We start from the raw sequence: 18766 nt of genomic DNA on the forward strand, positions 1-18766 counted from the left end.
CCTCTCTCCGGCCCCTCCCCCTGCCTAGCGCCTGAGGTCCGGTGCCGTTGCTGAGGTCCCCCGGTATCGCGCGGCTGATGGACGGCCGCTGCGTGCGGTGTGGGCGGCGCATGCGCGGTGAGTGCGGGCGGCGCATGCACGGTGAGTGCGGACGGCGCATGCGCGGTCAGTGCGAGTGGCCCGCGGGAGCCGGCAAGGCCGTTAGCGAGCGGGAAACTTCGGGCGGCGCGCCCGCGCTCCGTCCGCGACACCTGAGAGGGGGAAGTAGAGAGAGACAGAGAGGGAAGAGGAGAAGGAGAGAGAGGGAAGAGAGAGAGGGAAGAGGAGGAGAGAGAGGGAAGAGGAGAAGGAGAGAGAGAGAGAGGGAAGGAAGAGAGAGAGAAATTTTTCAGCTTCAGGCCCCGAGTCCCCCCTGCGCGAGGAGGAGGGGGGGGGGGGCGGTTGCTAAACACAATATAAAACTCAAATAAATTGTTAATTAATTGCCTAACACATAATTGAAATATTTATCTTAGTTCCCTAACACACAGAAAGTGTGGGGGAAAAAATCGTGGAAAATCAAGATGGCGGCCACTCACCTCGGTTCAGAAGGATAAGGCCCGCCCACACACGCACCGATTGGTCGACCGGTCAGGTCACCGAAGCGTAGGATTGGTCAATCGTCGAGTCACTCGACACTCAACTGTAGGAAGACCTCGACGTCACACGGTCGCTAATGAGATGCTAATGAGCGGAACGCTGAACGTTTTTGGGATACCGCGGGCGGGATTTTTGTCCGGCCGAAACGTAAATACGCCTATGACCGGTCCGGAATTGCAAGCTTTCTTTTGAGGCGACGCGCGCGTCGGTACGCTCTGTAACTTCCAAACGTATAGAGACCAGGCGGACAGACAGACAGACAGACATCGGGACAGACAGAAGAGCCGCTTTATATATATAGACTAGCTGGGGGAGCCCGGCGGTGCCGAGGCTTTCTCGAGGGCATGTTGTTGTTGGAAGAGAGAGAGGGAGCGACTGGGGGGAAGAGAGAGAGGGAAGGAGAGAGAGAGAGAGAGGGGGGGAAGGAGAGAGAGAGAGAGGGGGGGAAGGAGAGAGAGAGAGAGAGAGAGAGAGTGGAAAGGAGAGAGAGAGAGAGATTGGGAGTGAGAGAGAGAGAGAGATTGGGAGTGAGAGAGAGAGAGAGATTGGGAGTGAGAGAGAGAGAGAGATTGGGAGTGAGAGAGAGAGAGAGATTGGGAGTGAGAGAGAGAGAGAGATTGGGAGTGAGAGAGAGAGAGAGATTGGGAGTGAGAGAGAGAGAGAGATTGGGAGTGAGAGAGAGAGAGAGATTGGGAGTGAGAGAGAGAGAGAGATTGGGAGTGAGAGAGAGAGAGAGATTGGGAGTGAGAGAGAGAGAGAGATTGGGAGTGAGAGAGAGAGAGAGATTGGGAGTGAGAGAGGAGAGAGATTGGAGTGAGAGAGAGAGAGAGATTGGGAGTGAGAGAGAGAGAGAGATTGGGAGTGAGAGAGAGAGAGAGATTGGGAGTGAGAGAGAGAGAGAGATTGGGAGTGAGAGAGAGAGAGATTGGGAGTGAGAGAGAGAGAGATTGGGAGTGAGAGAGAGAGAGATTGGGAGTGAGAGAGAGAGAGATTGGGAGTGAGAGAGAGAGAGATTGGGAGTGAGAGAGAGAGAGATTGGGAGTGAGAGAGAGAGAGATTGGGAGTGAGAGAGAGAGAGAGATTGGGAGTGAGAGAGAGAGAGAGATTGGGAGTGTGAGAGAGATTGGGAGTGAGAGAGAGAGAGAGAGAGAGAGATTGGGAGTGAGAGAGAGATTGGAGTGAGAGAGAGATTGGGAGTGAGAGAGAGATTGGGAGTGAGAGAGAGATTGGGAGTGTGAGAGAGAGAGAGAGAGATTGGGAGGTGAGAGAGAGAGAGATTGGGAATGTGAGAGAGAGAGAGAGAGAGAGACTGGGAGTGTGAGAGAGAGAGATTGGGTGTGTGAGAGAGAGAGAGATTGGGAGTGTGAGAGAGAGAGACTGGAGTGTGAGAGAGAGAGACTGGGAGTGTGAGAGAGAGAGAGAGATTGGGAGTGTGTGAGAGAGAGAGATTGGGAGTGTGTGAGAGAGAGAGATTGGGAGTGTGTGAGAGAGAGAGATTGGGTGTGTGAGAGAGAGATTGGGAGTGTGAGAGAGAGAGACTGGAGTGTGAGAGAGAGAGACTGGAGGTGTGAGAGAGAGATTGGGAGTGTGAGAGAGAGAGACTGGGAGGGTGAGAGAGAGAGAGAGATTGGGAGTGAGAGAGAGATTGGGAGTGTGAGAGAGAGAGAGAGATTGGGAGTGTGAGAGAGAGAGATTGGGAGTGTGAGAGAGAGAGATTGGGAGTGTGAGAGAGAGAGATTGGGAGTGTGAGAGAGAGAGATTGGGAGTGTGAGAGAGAGAGAGAGAGATTGGAGTGTGAGAGAGAGAGAGATTGGGAGTGTGAGAGAGAGAGAGATTGGGAGTGTGAGAGAGAGAGATTGGGAGTGTGAGAGAGAGAGATTGGGGAGTGTGTGTGAGAGAGAGAGATTGGGAGTGTGTGTGAGAGAGAGAGATTGGGAGCGTGTGAGAGAGAGGAGATTGGGAGCGTGTGAGAGAGAGAGATTGGGAGTGAGAGAGAGAGAGATTGGGAGTGAGAGAGAGAGAGATTGGGAGAGAGAGAGAGATTGGGAGTGTGAGAGAGAGAGAGAGATTGGGAGTGTGAGAGAGAGAGATTGGGAGTGTGAGAGAGAGAGATTGGGAGTGTGAGAGAGAGAGAGAGAGATTGGGAGTGTGAGAGAGAGAGAGATTGGGAGTGTGAGAGAGAGAGAGATTGGGAGTGTGAGAGAGAGAGATTGGGAGTGTGAGAGAGAGAGATTGGGAGTGTGTGTGAGAGAGAGAGATTGGGAGTGTGAGAGAGAGAGAGATTGGGAGTGTGAGAGAGAGAGATTGGGAGTGTGAGAGAGAGAGAGAGATTGGGAGTGTGAGAGAGAGAGAGAGATTGGGAGTGTGAGAGAGAGAGAGAGATTGGGAGTGTGAGAGAGAGAGATTGGGAGTGTGAGAGAGAGAGACTGGGAGTGAGAGAGAGAGAGAGATTGGGAATGTGTGAGAGAGAGAGATTGGGAGTGTGAGAGAGAGAGATTGGGAGTGTGAGAGAGAGAGATTGGGAGTGAGAGAGAGAGAGATTGGGAATGAGAGAGAGAGAGAGATGGGAGTGATCAGATAATTTGTTTTAGTGATGTTGGTTGAGAGATAAATTCCCCTGCTCTTCTTTGAAAGTGTCTGTCTGAGTTTAACATCTCATCCGAAAGACGGCATCTCCAACAGTGCAGCACTTCCTCAGTACTGCACTGGAGTGTCAGCCTAGATTTTGTGCTCAAGGCTCTGCAATGCGACAAGAACCCACAATCTTTTGACTCAGAGGTGAGAGTGTTACCCACTGAGCCATGGCCGACAGCTTGATACAGAACAGGAAGGTCCGAACTGCAAACTCTGCTCTGTGCTATCAGCTAATCTCATCCGTTTGGGTGTACTCAGCATCCCTAGGCTGGGGAGTGAGGGCTCCAGGTCCTGCTTGCTATCCAGTGACGGAATTCAGCTGTGATACCCTCTTTAGTCACACAACCTGCCAGTTGTGCCTGTTTTGGACTCACTCATGAGGATTGGTAATTTGCATGTGCTTAAAGGAAGGTGCCAGGGTGGAATCTTATCCCAGGTTGAGTGAGTGCACTTGGAGAAGAGAGAATAGGGGAGAAAACTTGGGGGGGGGGGGGGGGGGAAAAAGAGTAGGAAGGTGATGGAACATTCTGTTTAACAGCCCTGGGTGGAAAGGATCAAGTACGAAAGGTGCAGGATGGAAAGTGCATCTTGTGATTTCTCCATTGGTTTATGAAAAACCTAACTCATTCGAAAAAGTGAGGTACCTAGCTTTACTATGGCAGGAAAAACTTAAAAAGGCATCCTTGGATTATCGGAATGCTGAGCCTCAAATATTTCTCGCGCTGGATCTGCACATATGGAGAAATATACATGACTATTGTATTTCTATTTTCAGTTTTAATCACACTTGTCCAAGCCAGTAAGAGTGTAATATGGACCGAGGCAGTGCAAATCTTGCTATTTGTTTTAAAAATCTTTACATTCCTAACACAGGAGATAGATTTCTATGGACATGGGGTGTAGCAGTATTGGTACTGACCTAGTAATCCTTAGATCATGGGTTCACAATTCTACAAATATTGAAACTGAATCCAATACATTAGCAAAAAAAAATGACCATGAAAGCTGCTGGATTATTATTAAAATCTCAACTTGTTCACTAATATCCTTCATCCTGGCACCCCTACTGGCAACTGTCTCAGGCTAAACCAGACGGTTTGCAACCTCAGTATCCTATTTGACCGAGCTGAGCTTCTGACCTCATATACCTCTCCATCATAAAGACTGCCTATAACCTCCGATTCTATCTCAGCCCATCTGTTGCTGAAACCCTCAGCTATGCCATTGTCCCCTCCAAACTCGACTATTCCAATGCTCTCCTGGTCAGACTCCTATCCTTCACCCTCTGTAAACTTATCCAAAACTCTGCTGCCCATATCCTATCCCACACCAAATCCAGCTGACCGGCACTGGCTCCCAATCCCCAAACGCCTCAGATTTAAAATGCTCATCCTTGTGTTTAAATCCCTCCACGGCCTCATGCCTCTGTAACCTCCTCCTGTGCTACAACCTTCACCCCCCCCCCCCCCACAAACTCTATGTTCCTCTGACTCATTTCTACCCCCCGCCCCACCCACTTCACCACACCATTGGCGGCTGTGCCTTTAGCTGCCTCAAACCCATGCTCTGGAATTCCTTTCCTAAACCTCTCCTCCTTTAATATCCTCCTTATATCCCACCACTTTTGTTACTTCCCCTAAATTTAAGGTGCTATATAAATGCAAATTATTATTGTTGTCACATGAATCCAGTTCCATACCAAATGCTCGATGCCCAATACTCTTTGAAGTAAGCGAGCAACATGTGAAAACTTTCAGGAGAAACCCTTCAAAATAATAAACACAAGAGTCTAAATGGGGTAGAGGAGCAAAGGGATCTAGGGGTACACATTCACAAACCAGTTGCACCGAATAGCCTGTTTCTGTGTTGTAAATTCTATGTAAAGTCAAAAACATTTTTTTGTCTCCCTTACATTTTGGCATCTCAATCTTTTGGGGGTACATTTTTGGGGGCTGTTCCCAGCACAGAGTCCCGATTGATAGGAACGTGGCTTGGAGAGCTGGCCATGGAATTCAGGGTACTCCCAACATAGCACTGTGAATCTGGTACACCGGCCTACTCATTCGATGCTCCCATTGAATTGAGACACTGTGCCTGCAGCATTCTCCAAAAATTTCCCCTTTGCACTTGGTTTTTTATTCTCTCTCCTGCCTGCTTTATCGGCCGTGCTTCTCCCCTTCCCTTTGGCTCTTCTTACTGCTTTCTTTGTATTTTTGCCCTTCGTCTTTCTATCTCTGTATTTTTTCTGTTTCCCCTTTAGTGCTTCTGCAGTTCATTCAATTTTTAACAAGACTGAAGACACCTTAATGTTCAGCACAAGGTTGGTTTTTTTAGATGCATAATTTAAAAGTATGTTTATTTTATAAAGAGGCTTCCACATCTGACCAAATATAACATATTTTGAAAAAGCCAAATTTTCTAAGTATTCCTTAATATAACTAAAATAATGTTTCACAAATGAACCTCCCTCTAAAAGGGAAAAGAAATACTGAGCTTCAGCTGGTGTCCTGCTCAAAGCTACAATCTTATTTAAAAGGGTGCAAAGGTTCGGTCATCACGTTGCCCCTCCTCACTTTACTCTGCTATATGGGTGATGTTGAAAGAACGATATTACCAATTTTAAAAACAACCATGGCAAGCAGTTCAGTGATTATCCTTAAAATGAACTTCTCAAAGGCCAACTTCCCTAAGCTTGTGAAAGCTGCCACAGTACCAACAAACTAGACCGGGCTGTTTATGGTGAGCACAACAATGCAGTGAATTGGTTCAGCTCTAATTTTTGGTTTTGTAATATTAGCACCTGTATTCCACTTGTCAAAGAGAAAACATTGCCATGCAATGTTTAACTGTAGGAGAATTTTCAATTAATTAAGACTATGTTAAACCACAGTCACTGTTCCCAATACACAAGAACCCAGCTGTTAATCATAGAAAGTTACAGCACGGAAGGAGGCCATTTCGGCCCATCATGTCCGCACCGGCCAACAAAGAGCTATCCAGCCTAATCCCACTTCCCAGCTCTTGGTCCGTAGCCCGCCTGCAGGTTAGAGCATCCCAAGTGTACATCCAAGTACTTTTTAAATGTGGTTAGGGTTCCTGCCTCTACTACCCTTTCAGGCAGTGAGTTCCAGACCCCCACAACCCTCTGGGTGAAGACATATCCCCTCAAAACCTTCCACCAATTACTTTAAATCTGTGCCCCCTGGTTTTTGACCCCTCTGCTAAGGGAAATAGATCCTTTCTATCCACTTTGTCTATGCCCCTCATAATTTTACACACCTCAATAAGGTCTCCCCTCAGCCTCCTCTGTTCCAAGGAAAACAAACCCAGCCGATCCAGTCTTTCCTCATAGCTAAGATTCTCTACTCCCGGCAACATCCTTGTAAATCTCCTCTGTACCCTCTCTAGTGCAATCACATCTTTCCTGTAATGTGGTGACCAGAACTGCACGCAGTACTCTAGCTGAGGCCTAACTAGTGTTTTATACAGTTCACAGAATCACAGAAACCCCACAGTGCAGATAGAGGCCATTTCGGCCCATCGAGCCTGCACCGACACATATCCCACCCGATCCCCGTAACCCCACGTATTTAATCCCCCTAACACTAAGGGTCAATTTATCATAGCCAATCAACCTAACCCGCACATCTTTGGACTGTGGGAGGAAACCGGAGCACCCGGAGGAAACCCACGCAAACACGGGGAGAATGTGCAAACTCCACACAGACAGTTACCCGAGGCTGGATTCGAACCCGGGTCCCTGGCGCTGTGAGGCAACAGTGCTAACCACTATGCCACCGTGCTGCCCAGTTGAAGCATAACCTCCCTGCTCTTGTATTCTATGCCATGGCTAATAAAGGCAAGCATTCCGTATGCCTTCTTAACCACCTTATCTACTTGGCCTGCTACCTTCAGGGATCTGTGGACACTACACTACTCAGTGTCCTACCATTTAATGTGTATTCCCTTTCCTTGTTAGCCCTCCCCAAATGCATTACCTCACGCTTCTCTGGATTGAATTCCATTTGCTACTGTTCTGCCCACCTGACCAATTTATTGATATCTTCCTGCAGTCTACAGCTTCCTTCTTCAGTATCAACCACACAGCCGATTTTAGTATCATCTGCAAACTTCTTAATCATAGCCCCTATATTCAAGCCTAGGTCATTGATATATACCACAAAAGGCAAGGGACCCAGTACTGAGCCCTGCGGAACCCCACTGGAAACAGCCTTCCAGTCACAAAAACACCCATCAACCATTACCCTCTGCTTCCTGCCTCCGAGCCAGTTTTGAATCCAACTTGACACTTTGCCCTGGATCCCATGGGCTTTTAACTTCGTGACCAGTCTGCCATGTGGAACCTTATCAAAAGCCTTGCTAAAGTCCATATACACTACATCAAACGCACTACCCTCATCTACCCTCCTTGTTACCTCCTCAAAAAATTCAATCAAGTTTGTCAGACACGACCTTCCCGTAAAAAATCCGTGCTGACTATCCTTGATTAATCAGTGTCTTTCTAAATGAAGATTTATCCTGTCCTTCATAATTCTTTCCAATAATTTTCCCACCACCGAGGTTAGGCTGACTGGCCTGTAATTACTCGGTCTATCCTTTTCTCCCTTTTTAAACAAGGATAGCACATTAGCAGTCCTCCAGTACCACACCTGAAGCCAGAGAGGATTGAAAAATGATGGTCAGGGCCTCTGCTATTTCCTCTTTTGCTTCGCATAACAGCCTGGGATACATTTCATCCGGGCCTGGGAATTTATCCACTTTTAAAGCTGCTGAACCCCTTAATACTTCCTCTCTCACTATGTTTATTTCATCTAATATTTCACACTCCTCCCCCGATAGCATTATCTGACTTGGAAGTACATCGCTGTTCCTTTATTGTTGCTGGGTCAAAATCCTGGAACTCCCTCCCTAACAGCATTGAGGTAGTATCTTCACCACATGGACTGCAGCGGTTCAAGAAGGCGGCTCACCACCACCTTCTCAAGGGCAACTGGGGATGGGAAATAAATGCTGGCTTTGCCAGCGACGCCCATATCCCATGAGCAAATTAAAAAAAAACTTGGATACATAGGGCAATTAGTAGCATTAGCAGCGGAAAGAAAATTAAACCTACTGCCACACAAGCAGTCCCCCTCCCCACCCCGCCCGACGGGCAGGAAAGTGTCGAGTGAGGGGTTAAAATGTTGAAAATCAAAATCCCACCTCCAAACTGCCATGTTCGTGGCTCCCTTAATATTAATGGCGACGAATCAGGCCATCTACGAAGCTCCCACTGAAGGCAGGCGAGGTCCTACTTAAGACGCAAAAGTCCCGGCACAATGACGTAATATTAGCATCAATCCAGCGGGAGCAGAGCCATGGTGGGAGGAGCCGACTGGCCAGAAGAACTACGGTTCTGACAAAAGGTCATCAACCTGAAACGTTAACCCCTGCTTTTCGCAGTTATACCGCAAAAAAATGTGATGCCCTAGATTTTACACCTTTTGCATGCTGAAGACTGACTGCCCAGCGTCCCAAGGAGTTGTGCCAGATTGTGGAGGCCGGGGGGAGGCAGTGGGGTTTTGTTGCAACAGGTCTCAGACTCTGCGACATACTGGACGAACGGCAGCTTCATAAAAACATTTTTTCGACTCCTCCAAAATCCTTCAAATGCTGGCCGCTTGGTTCCTACATGCAAGGTTCAAAGGAGGCAAACTTGGGAAAAGCCTCAAGAGGACGCACTGTCCTGATTTACATTTCATTGTAACATGACCACTCCTGCCCCTCCAGCAGTGCGGGAAATGGGGGTGAAGATCACTTCTCTGAGCAATTTTCTGCCCCCCTCAGCTCATCTCCAAAAAATCAGCAAGGTGTAGGCAGAAAATTTATGCCATTGATTTTTTTTTTTACCCACTATCTCCCATCGCAGATTTGCAGTATTATCTTAAAATGCAAGCACTTCTATTTATTCATTCAAATTTTCCTTCCTCGCTTCTCAGTTATTTATATGATTAATTTCCATGCTTGATTTGGAGTCCCTGCTGAAACAGTTAGTGCTCTACTGGAGCTTGTTCCAAAATTGAGACCACCATTCGACATGGGTCGAGGCTGACTGACTCTAGCCACAAAGAAAAACCACGTCCCAAATAAGACCTTTAAGGTCAGAGATTTTGATCAACAGTTTACCCTTCATAAGATACTGAAGTGACTTTTTTTTAAATTCACCTGCCCACCCCACCCCCAACCCCCAAACAGCCGCGTTTGCGGGCAACGATGTTTTGCCTAGTAGTGAGCTTTAACAACAACGCAGAGAAGTGGGAGATGTAATTGGGCACCACTCACCCGGCACTCTGCCTGGAACGTACAATTTGATCTTGTCAATGGTAGTCAGGCTGCACTGAAACTCTTTACATTGCTTAGTTCAAACAACACTCAGCACTAACACTCACGAGTTCATACAAGACACAGCGTTAACACTTCCGAGTTCAAAACAGCGCACAGCGCTAACACGCCTGTGTTCAAATCAATGCACAGCTAACACTCCAGTGTTCAGACAAGACACAGCACTAACACTCAAGTTCACACAAAACACAGAGCTGACACTCACGAGCCAAAGCACAGAGCTAACATCCCTGTGTTCAAACAACGCATAGCGCTAACACTCCCAAGTTCAAATACCTATTACATATGTACACCACTTACATGTAGACTATCATTGAGTTATTGTATCATCATGGAATGGTACAGCACAGAAGGATATGGCCCATCGTGCCTGTGCCAGCTCTGAAAATGTTAGCAATTATTCCCACTCCCCTGATCACAGAATCACAGGAACCCCACAGTGCAGATAGAGGCCATTTCGGCCCATCGAGCCTGCACCGACACATATCCCACCCGATCCCCGTAACCCCTACACCAACACATATCCCACCCTATCCCTGTAACCCCACGTATTTAATCCCCCTAACACTAAGGGTCAATTTATCATAGCCAATCAACCTAACCCGCACATCTTTGGACTGTGGGAGGAAACCGGAGCACCCGGAGAAAACCCACGCAAACACGGGGAGAATGTGCAAACTCCACACAGACAGTCGCCCGAGGCCGGATTCGAACCCGGGTCTCTGGTGCTGTGAGGCAACAGTGCTAACCACTATGCCACCGTGCTGCCCTATGCTGATCTATCCCCATAGCCCTGCAAATGTTTCCATTTAAGTATATACCCAATTCCTTTTTGAAAGTTACAACTAAATCTGCTTTCACCACCCTTCCAGGCACTACTTTTCAGATCATTACAACGCACTGAGTAAAAAAAAAAAAACTAATCTTCCCCCCTGGCTTTTTTGCCAATTACCTTAAATCCTCTGGTTATGACCTTCCTGCCAGTGGAAACAATTTCTCTGATCTACTCCAGCAAAATTCCATATAATTTTGAACACCTCCATTAAATCTCCCCATAACCTTTTCTATGCTCCAAGGAGAACAATCCAAGCTTCTCTGCTCTCACCACAAATTCATTCCCTCATCTCTGGTATCATTCTGGGAAATCTCCTTTGCACCATTCCAAGGCCTTGCCAACCTTTCTAAGGTGTGGCGCTCAGAATTGGACACAATACTTTAGCGGAGGTCCAACCAGTGATTTATAAAGGTTTACCATACTATTGGTTACGAGGAAAATCTGAGTGTTACTAGTGTTACTATTAGGTACTAGTGTTACTATTAGGTACCAGTGTAATTTTAGCGAGTTACTATTAGTTACTGGTGGAACCAAAGTTACTCCCACCTCTAGCTCCCCCCGCGAATCGCTCCCCCACCTTCAGTTTCCCCTCTTTCTCGCTTTCGGATTCCCCTATTCTCCACTCAGTTTCTATTTTACGCCTGGTTCTTGGAACTTCACGAACAACAGCCACTGGCGCAAAACCACGAGCAAAGATAGTGAACTACAGGAGCCTCAACAGGGGTTATTTTGGCCAAAGGGTGAAAACAGGTGCTGACTGGGTGTTTGAAAGTCCAGAGTTTTGGTCCTAATTGCAATAATTTGAACTGTGCTGGAGATGCTAACCAGAAACCTGCAGGTTTAGCACTCAAGTGCTGATTAGGCGCAATTTTCGTGGAGCGGTAGATTTGGGCTCCTCGCACCCTTTTCTACTGAAGGTGTGGCGTGCACTGGCTGGCACACAGCACAATGTTGCAGGATGGCTCAGGAACCGAGGGAGAGGGCGCACAGGTTCTCGGATGTGGCACTGGAGGTCCTGGTGGATGAGGTCCAGAGGAGGAGGGAGGATGTCCTGTACCCGCCGGGGGGTCGGAGCGGCGAAGGATGCCACCTCGCCTCCTATCCCTCTCTCCTGCAGCAGCTGGTGCTGCTCTGCCTGGCCTCATGTCCTCTCCCATTACTCATCCAGAGCAAGGAGGACCCCTAGCAAGATGCCCATGGCCAAGCACTCCCTTTCTTCTGATAACTCCTATAAGGTGCCCAATAAAGATGGAGTAGCACAGCACTCACTCTTTTTATGTGAAATCCTCAGAGAATTTCCAGAATAAATGTTGCTCGAGGGTTGGTGAAGTCTTCACAAAATGTCCCAGAAAGTCTCGATGTGCTTCAGAGGTCCTCTTCACAGTTCCAGCAGCAATGAACAGGAAATAGTGAGTATCCCTTTAAGTAGCACCTGAAACCGATATCAATGCTGTGTTTACTCCCAGTTAGTCGCTGTTAGGATAGGACGTTAGTTGAAGTGCCAGACGCCAAAATGCCGTGCAGCCTCTTCAATGAGCACTAGCAGGCATTTTAAGTGGCAATCAGCTGGCTTCAACTCCTTTACCAAGATGATGCCTTGCACTAAACACGGGCTAAACCAGCGTTTCAGCTTAAGACCCCTTAAGTCAACTCTTTGGCACCTAAAGTATTCGACGAAAATCGTCCCCAACCTTTATATGGTAAATGCAACAACATTTGCAGATGTCATGTGATCAGCCCTCACGTAATTAAATGTCACGTGGCCAAGCCTCCAGGAATGTATCCAACCAATGCTGGCAACCCTAGCTGTGGATGCTGGGTCAACTGAAAATATTAAGACTGAGATCGATAAATTTTTGTTAGGTAAGGGCATCAAGGGAAATGGAACAAAGGCAGGTAAATGGGGTTGAGGTACAGATCAGTCATGATCTAATTGATTGTCAGAACAGGCTCGAGGAGCTGAATGGTCTACTCCTGTTCCCGTGTTCCTAGTATGAACAGCCATTTACAGTGCTTAAGAATGTCTTAATCACTGTACACCTTTCAACAGCGTTTTCAATATTTACTTACTGAAACTGCAGTAATGAAGTCACTGGGTAAGATTATTTGCCTAGAAGTACATGCAACACTAACTAAGGAAGTAAAGGATGGGATCAACTTGAAAACAAAAGCAGACAATGTTGTGAACAATAGTGAAAGGCCAGAGGATTGGGAATTTTTTAAAAAACCAGCAAAGGATGATTAAAAAAAGATAGCTTATGAGAGTAAGCTAGCAAGAAATATAAAAACAGACAGCAAGAGCTTCTACAGGTATATAAAAAGGAAGAGAGTAGCTAAAGTAAATATTGGTCCCGTAGAGGATGAGTCTGGGGAATTAATAATGGGAAACAGGGAAATGGCGGAGATTTTGAACAAATATTTTGTATTATTCTTCACGGTAGAAGACACTAAAAGCATCCCAATAATGGATAATCAAGGGGCTATTGGGGTGGTGTGGGGGAACTTAAAACAATCACTATAACTAAAGAGAAAGTACTAGGCAAACTAATGGGACTAAAGGTGGACAAGTCCCCTGGACTCAATGGCCTGCATCCTAGAGTCTTAAAAGAAGTGGCTGCAGAGAGATAGTGAATGCATTGGTTGTAATCTACCAAAATTCCCTGGATTTTGGGGAGGTCCCAGCGGACTGGAAAACCGCAAATGTAACGCCCCTATTTAAGAAAAGGAGGGAGACAGAAAGCAGGCAACTATCGACCAGATAGCCTAACATCTGTCATTGGGAAAATGCTGGAGTCCATCACTAAGGAAGTGGTAGCAGGACATTTAGAAAATCATAATAAAACCATGCTGACTCTGCTTGATTATATGAAAGGGAAGTCATGTTTGACAAATTTGCTGGAGTTCTTTGAGGATGTAGCGAGCAGGGTGGATCAAGGGGAACCAGTAGATGTCGTGTATTTGGATTTCCAGAAGGCATTCGATAAGGTGCCACATTAAAGGTTACTACACAAAGCAAGAGCTCACGGGGATGGTGGTAATATATTAGCATGGATAGAGGATTGGCTAACTAACAAAAAAGAGTTAGGATAAATAGGTCATTTTCAGGTTGGCAAACTGTAACTAGTGGGGTGCCGCAGGGATCAGTGCTGGAGCCGCAACTATTTACAATCTATATTAATGACTTGGATGAAGGGACCGACTGTAATGTAGCCAAATTTGCTGATGATACAAAGATAGGTGGGAAAGCAAATTGTGTGGAGGACGCAAAGAATCTCCAAAGGGATATAGATAGGCTAAGTGAGTGGGCAAAAATCTGGCAGATGGAGTTTAATGTGGGAAAATGGGAGGTTATCCACTTTGGTAGGAAAAATAAAAAAGCAAATTAATATTTAAATGGGGAGAGATTACAAAATGCTGAGGTACAGAGGGATCTGGGGGTCCTTGTACATGAATCACAAAAAGTTAGCATGCAGGTACAGCAAGTAATTAGGAATGCAAATGGAATGTTGGCCTTTATTGCAAAGGGAATGGAGTATAAAAGTAGGGAAGTCCTGTTACAACTGTACAGGGCGTTGGTGAGACCACACCTGGAGTACTGCAGTTTTGGTCTCCTTATTTAAGGAAGGATATACTTGCATTGGAGGCAGTTCAGAGAAGGTTCATGAGGTTGATTCTGGAAATGAAGGAGTTGTCTTATGAAGAAAGGTTGAGCAGGCTGGGCCGATACTCATTGGAGTTTAGAAGAATGAGAGGGGATCTTATTGAAACATAAAAGATTCCAAAAGGGCTTGACAGGGTAGATGCAGAGAGGATGTTTCCCCTCGTGGGGGAATCTAGAACTAGGGGGCATTATTTCAGAATAAAGGGGCACCCTTTTAAATTTCTTCTCTGACGGTTATGAATCTTTGGAATTCTCTTCCCCAGAGAGTATGGAGGCTGGGTCATTGAATATATTGAAGGTAGAGACAGACAGATTTTTGAACAATAAGGGAGTCAAGGGTTATGGGGAGCGGGCAGGGAAGTGGAGTTGAGGCAAAGATCAGATCAGCCATGAGGCTCGAGGGGCCAAATTACCTACTCCTGCTTCTACGTCTTATGTAACATCAGATTATCAGTCAATGACAGACACATCATCACACAAGTGCAGCAATCCTGAGAAAGGCAGTTTTGCTTAATTCAACTGAGTTTCAGATAAGAGAGTAGCTGTTGCAAAGCCACCTCATTCTATAGTCAAATTACTGTTTTTCCAGTTGGTCAGTTTGTAAAGTGACAGATTTGCATGTGTATGGAAATCTTTTTTAGCTAAAGAAAAAAACGGTTTATGTAAATACTCATCTCAGTCAATCTGCTGGAGATAGAATCATAGAATAGTACAGCACAGAAGGAGGCTATTCAGACCATCAAGTCTGCGCTGGCTCTTTCGAAGAGTACTCCAGTTCGTCCCACTCATTGGCTCTTTCCCCATATCTCTGCAAATTTTTCTCCTTCAAGTATTTATCCAATTCCCTTTTGAAAGCTACTATTGAATCTGTTGGGCCTCGTCCAACACCTCTCCTCCGTTGTCCAGCTGGGAGTTACTGCCCTCAACTGGTTCCATTACTATCTATCCAGTCATAGCCAGAGAATTTCCTGCAATAGCTTCTCTTCCCACTCCCGCACCATTATCTCTGGATTCCCCCCCAAGGGTCTATTCTTGGCCCCCTCCTATTTCTCATCTACATGCTGCCCCTTGGCGACATCATCTGAAAACACAACATGGTTCCACATGTACACTGACGACACCCAGCTCTACCTCACCACCACCTTTCTTGATTCCCCCATTAGTCACGCTGCTTCTACATCAAGAAATTTCTTCCATTAAATATTGGGAGGACTGAACCCATTGGTTTTTATATTAGCCACCCCGCCACCGCCCTCCCCACCCCCCCACACACATGACAGGCGGGAAAGGGTGAAAGGGACAGTGGTGGGTAGGGTTGCAAAATTCCTGGAATTTTTAAGAGGAAACCTTCCATGGGAATTTTGAGTTTTTTTGCACACTGATGGTTTTTGTCTCTGACACTTATATTATCTTTGTCATCAAAATAGACACTGTTCCATACAATGAAAAACAGGCTTTCAAAACTTTATTTAGGTTATAATTTTGAACTTTATTGAACCCCCACAAAAAAGACCCATCTAAAATAAAATAAGAGCGTCAGCTTATTTAGCCTGTAATTTGTCCTTATTTTGTCCCTTTGAGTCTTCTGCTCATCATTGCTCCTCTTGATTCTCTGACTCTGGCTCTGACATGTCCATTTCCTCCTCTGTGTCACTGTCTAGCTGTGTGGTGGACACTTCTGTATCTGGCTCAATAAGTTGCAGGTTCGCCCGGATAGCCACCAGTTTCTCCACTCTCGTTATTCAGCCTGTTGCGCACCTTTGTATGCGTATTCCCAAAAAGTGACCAGTTTCATTCAGAGGCCGCTGATGAAGGTGGGATTTGGAGTATCACCGATGCAATAGGTGACAGGGCCTCAGATGCACAAACTCCCTTCCACCAGGTATGTGCACTGATATGCTTGCATGATTCCCATATCCCGTCCCCATTCCAAAGACCTTGCTTGGTAGAGAACTTTGCCAGACTTCCCAGAACTTTGCCCATGTCCAGATTGAGGTGGCGAAAGAGGGTAGAAATCACACTAAGTGCTGTTGATCTGTTCTTCAGAAAGTATTGGTCTCCCACAAGTGCCAGGCAACGACTATCTCCAACAAGCGAGAGTCTAACCCCCTCCCCTCAACACTAAACGGCATTACCATCGCCGAATCCCCCACCATCAACAGCCTGGGAGTCACCATTGACCAGAAACTTAACTGGACCAGCCACATAAATACTGTAGCTACAATAGCAGGTCAGAGGCTGGGTATTCTGTGGGGCGTAACTCCCGACTTCCCAAAGCCTTTCCACCACCTACAAGGCACAAGTGATGGAATACTCGCCATTTGCTTGGATGAGGGCAGCTCCAACAATATTCAAGAAGCTCGACGCCATCCAGGATGCAGGACAAAGCAACCTGCTTGATCGGCACCCCATCCATCACCTTAAAACATTCACTCCTTCCACCACTGGTGCAATGTGGCTACAGTGTGTACCAACTACAAGATGCCAGTGTTCTTCAGACATTTTTGGCCTCACCCGCACCCTCCCCGCCTCCCTGTAAATATTAGGGTCATTGTCTTTGGTCCCCGCCACAAACTCTGTTCCCCAGCCACCAACTCCAACCCCTCCCTGGCCACTGTCTGATGCTGAACTTTACTGTTCACAAACTTGGCGTCCCCTATTTGACCCCGAGCTGAGCTTCCGACCACATATCTTCTCCCATAGCGAAAACCACCTACTTCCATCTGCGTGTGCGCCCTGCCTCAGCTCATCTGCTGCTGAAACCTTTATCCATGCATTTGTTACATCTACGAATATTCGCCCCACTGTACCTAGACTGAATTTTTTTTTTTTTTTTTAATTTGTTTTTATGGGATGTGGGCGTCGCTGGCAAGGCCAGCATTTATTGCCCATCTCCAATTGCTTCTTGAACCGCTGCAGTCCATGTGGTGAAGGTACTCCCACAGTGCTGTTAGGGAGGGAGTTCCAGGATTTTGACCCAGCAACGATGAAGGATCGGCAATATACTTCTAAGTCGGGATGATGTGTGACTTGGAGGGGAACTTGGAGGTGGTGGTGTTCCCATGTGTCTGCTACCCTTGTCCTTCTAGGTGGAAGAGGTCGCGGGTTTAGAAGGTGCTGCCGAAGAAGCCTTGGCGAGTTGCTGCAGTGCATCTTGTAGATGGTACACACTGCAGCCACGGTACGCCGGTGGTGGAGGGAGTGAATGTTTAAGGTGGTAGAGGGGGTGCCAATCAAGTGGGCTGCTTTGTCCTGGATGGTGTTGAGCTTCGTGAGTGTTGTTGGAGCTGCACTCATCCAGGCAAGTGGAGAGAATTCCATCACACTCCTTACTTGTGCCTTGTAGATGGTAGAAAGGCTTTGGGGAGTCAGGAGGTGAGACAGTCGCCGCAGAATACCTAGCCTCTGACTGCTCTTGTTGCCACAGTATTTATGTGGCTGGTCCAGTAAAGTTTCTGGTCAATGGTGACCCCCAGGATGTTGATGGTGGGGGATTCGGCGATGGTAATGCCATTGAATGTCAAGGGGCGGTGTTTAGACTCTCGTTTGTTGGAGATAGTCATTGTCTGGCACTTCTGTGGCGCGAATGTTACCTGCCACTTATCAGCCCAAGTCTGAATGTCGTCCAGGTCTTGTTGCAGGCGGGCATGGACTGCTTCATTATCTGAGGAGTTGTGAATGGCACTGAACACTGTGCAGTCATCAGCGAACATCCCCATTTCTGACCTTATGTTGGAGGGAAGGTGATTGATGAAGCAGCTGAAGATGGTTGGACCTGGAACACTGCCCTGAGGAACTCCTGCAGCGATGTCCTGGGGCTGTGATGATTGACCTTCAATCACCACAACCATCTTCCTTTGTGTTGGGTAGGACTCCAGCCAGTGGAGAGTTTCCCCCCGCCCCCCTCCTCCAATTCCCATTGACTTCAGTTTTACTAGGGCTGCCTTGATGTCAAGGGCAGTCACTCTCACCTCACCCATGGAATTCAGCTCCTTTGTCCATGTTTGGACCAAGGCTATAATGAGGTCTGGAGCCGAGTGGTCTTGGCGGAACCCAAAATGAGCATCGGTGAGCAGGGTATAGAGCAATTATAGAGCAGCAGCAACAGCCTCAACACATTGCAGATTTCCAGTATCCATAGTAGTTTGCTTTTGTATTCGTGTTTAATTCACTGCCATTTCTCTTCCAGGAATGTCCACCTTGAAGACGTTCTGCTTTTCTCTGACGGGATTTCCAAATGTCTCTTTTACCTTGTTCACCTTCATTGATCTCGGTTTCCCTCCGAGTTTGCTTTACTTGTCCCATTACCAGCCCCTTTTGCTTGCACCATCATCCCTTTTGTGATTTAATCACTCCTGCTTTCCACCCTATCACAGACCTTCCCCTTCCCCCTTTCCTGCCTCTGTACTTGCTTAAAACCGGTTACATCTCTAACTTTTTCCAGTTCTAATGAAAGGAAAACAATCTGAAACGTTAACTGTGTTTCTCTCTCCACAGATGCTGCCTGACCTGCTGAGTATTTCCAACATTTTCTGTTTTTATTTCAACACATTGCAGAACTATTTCAAGTAGCAGTACTTGTATAATACAAACAT

General features: G+C 46.8%; 1 protein-coding gene across 6 annotated transcripts in view; it reads right to left on the reverse strand.

Moving 5' to 3' along the window:
• LOC147111544 (nectin-1-like) overlaps positions 1-18766 on the reverse strand; it is a 267273-nt gene that overhangs the window by 228260 nt on the left and 20247 nt on the right. The window contains exon 1 of one of the 6 annotated variants that reach the window (XM_085998609.1): positions 11780-12053. The exons of the other annotated variants lie outside the window; for them this stretch is intronic. The gene's annotated coding sequence lies outside the window, so the exon portion shown is untranslated. Of the gene's footprint in view, positions 1-11779; positions 12054-18766 lie in introns of those variants that run through there. 6 annotated transcript variants of the gene reach the window in all.

This window comes from Somniosus microcephalus, chromosome 10, assembly GCF_052327205.1.
Source record: "Somniosus microcephalus isolate GS21.2 chromosome 10, FLI_Smic_1.0, whole genome shotgun sequence".
NCBI classification, from domain to species: Eukaryota; Metazoa; Chordata; class Chondrichthyes; order Squaliformes; family Somniosidae; genus Somniosus; species Somniosus microcephalus.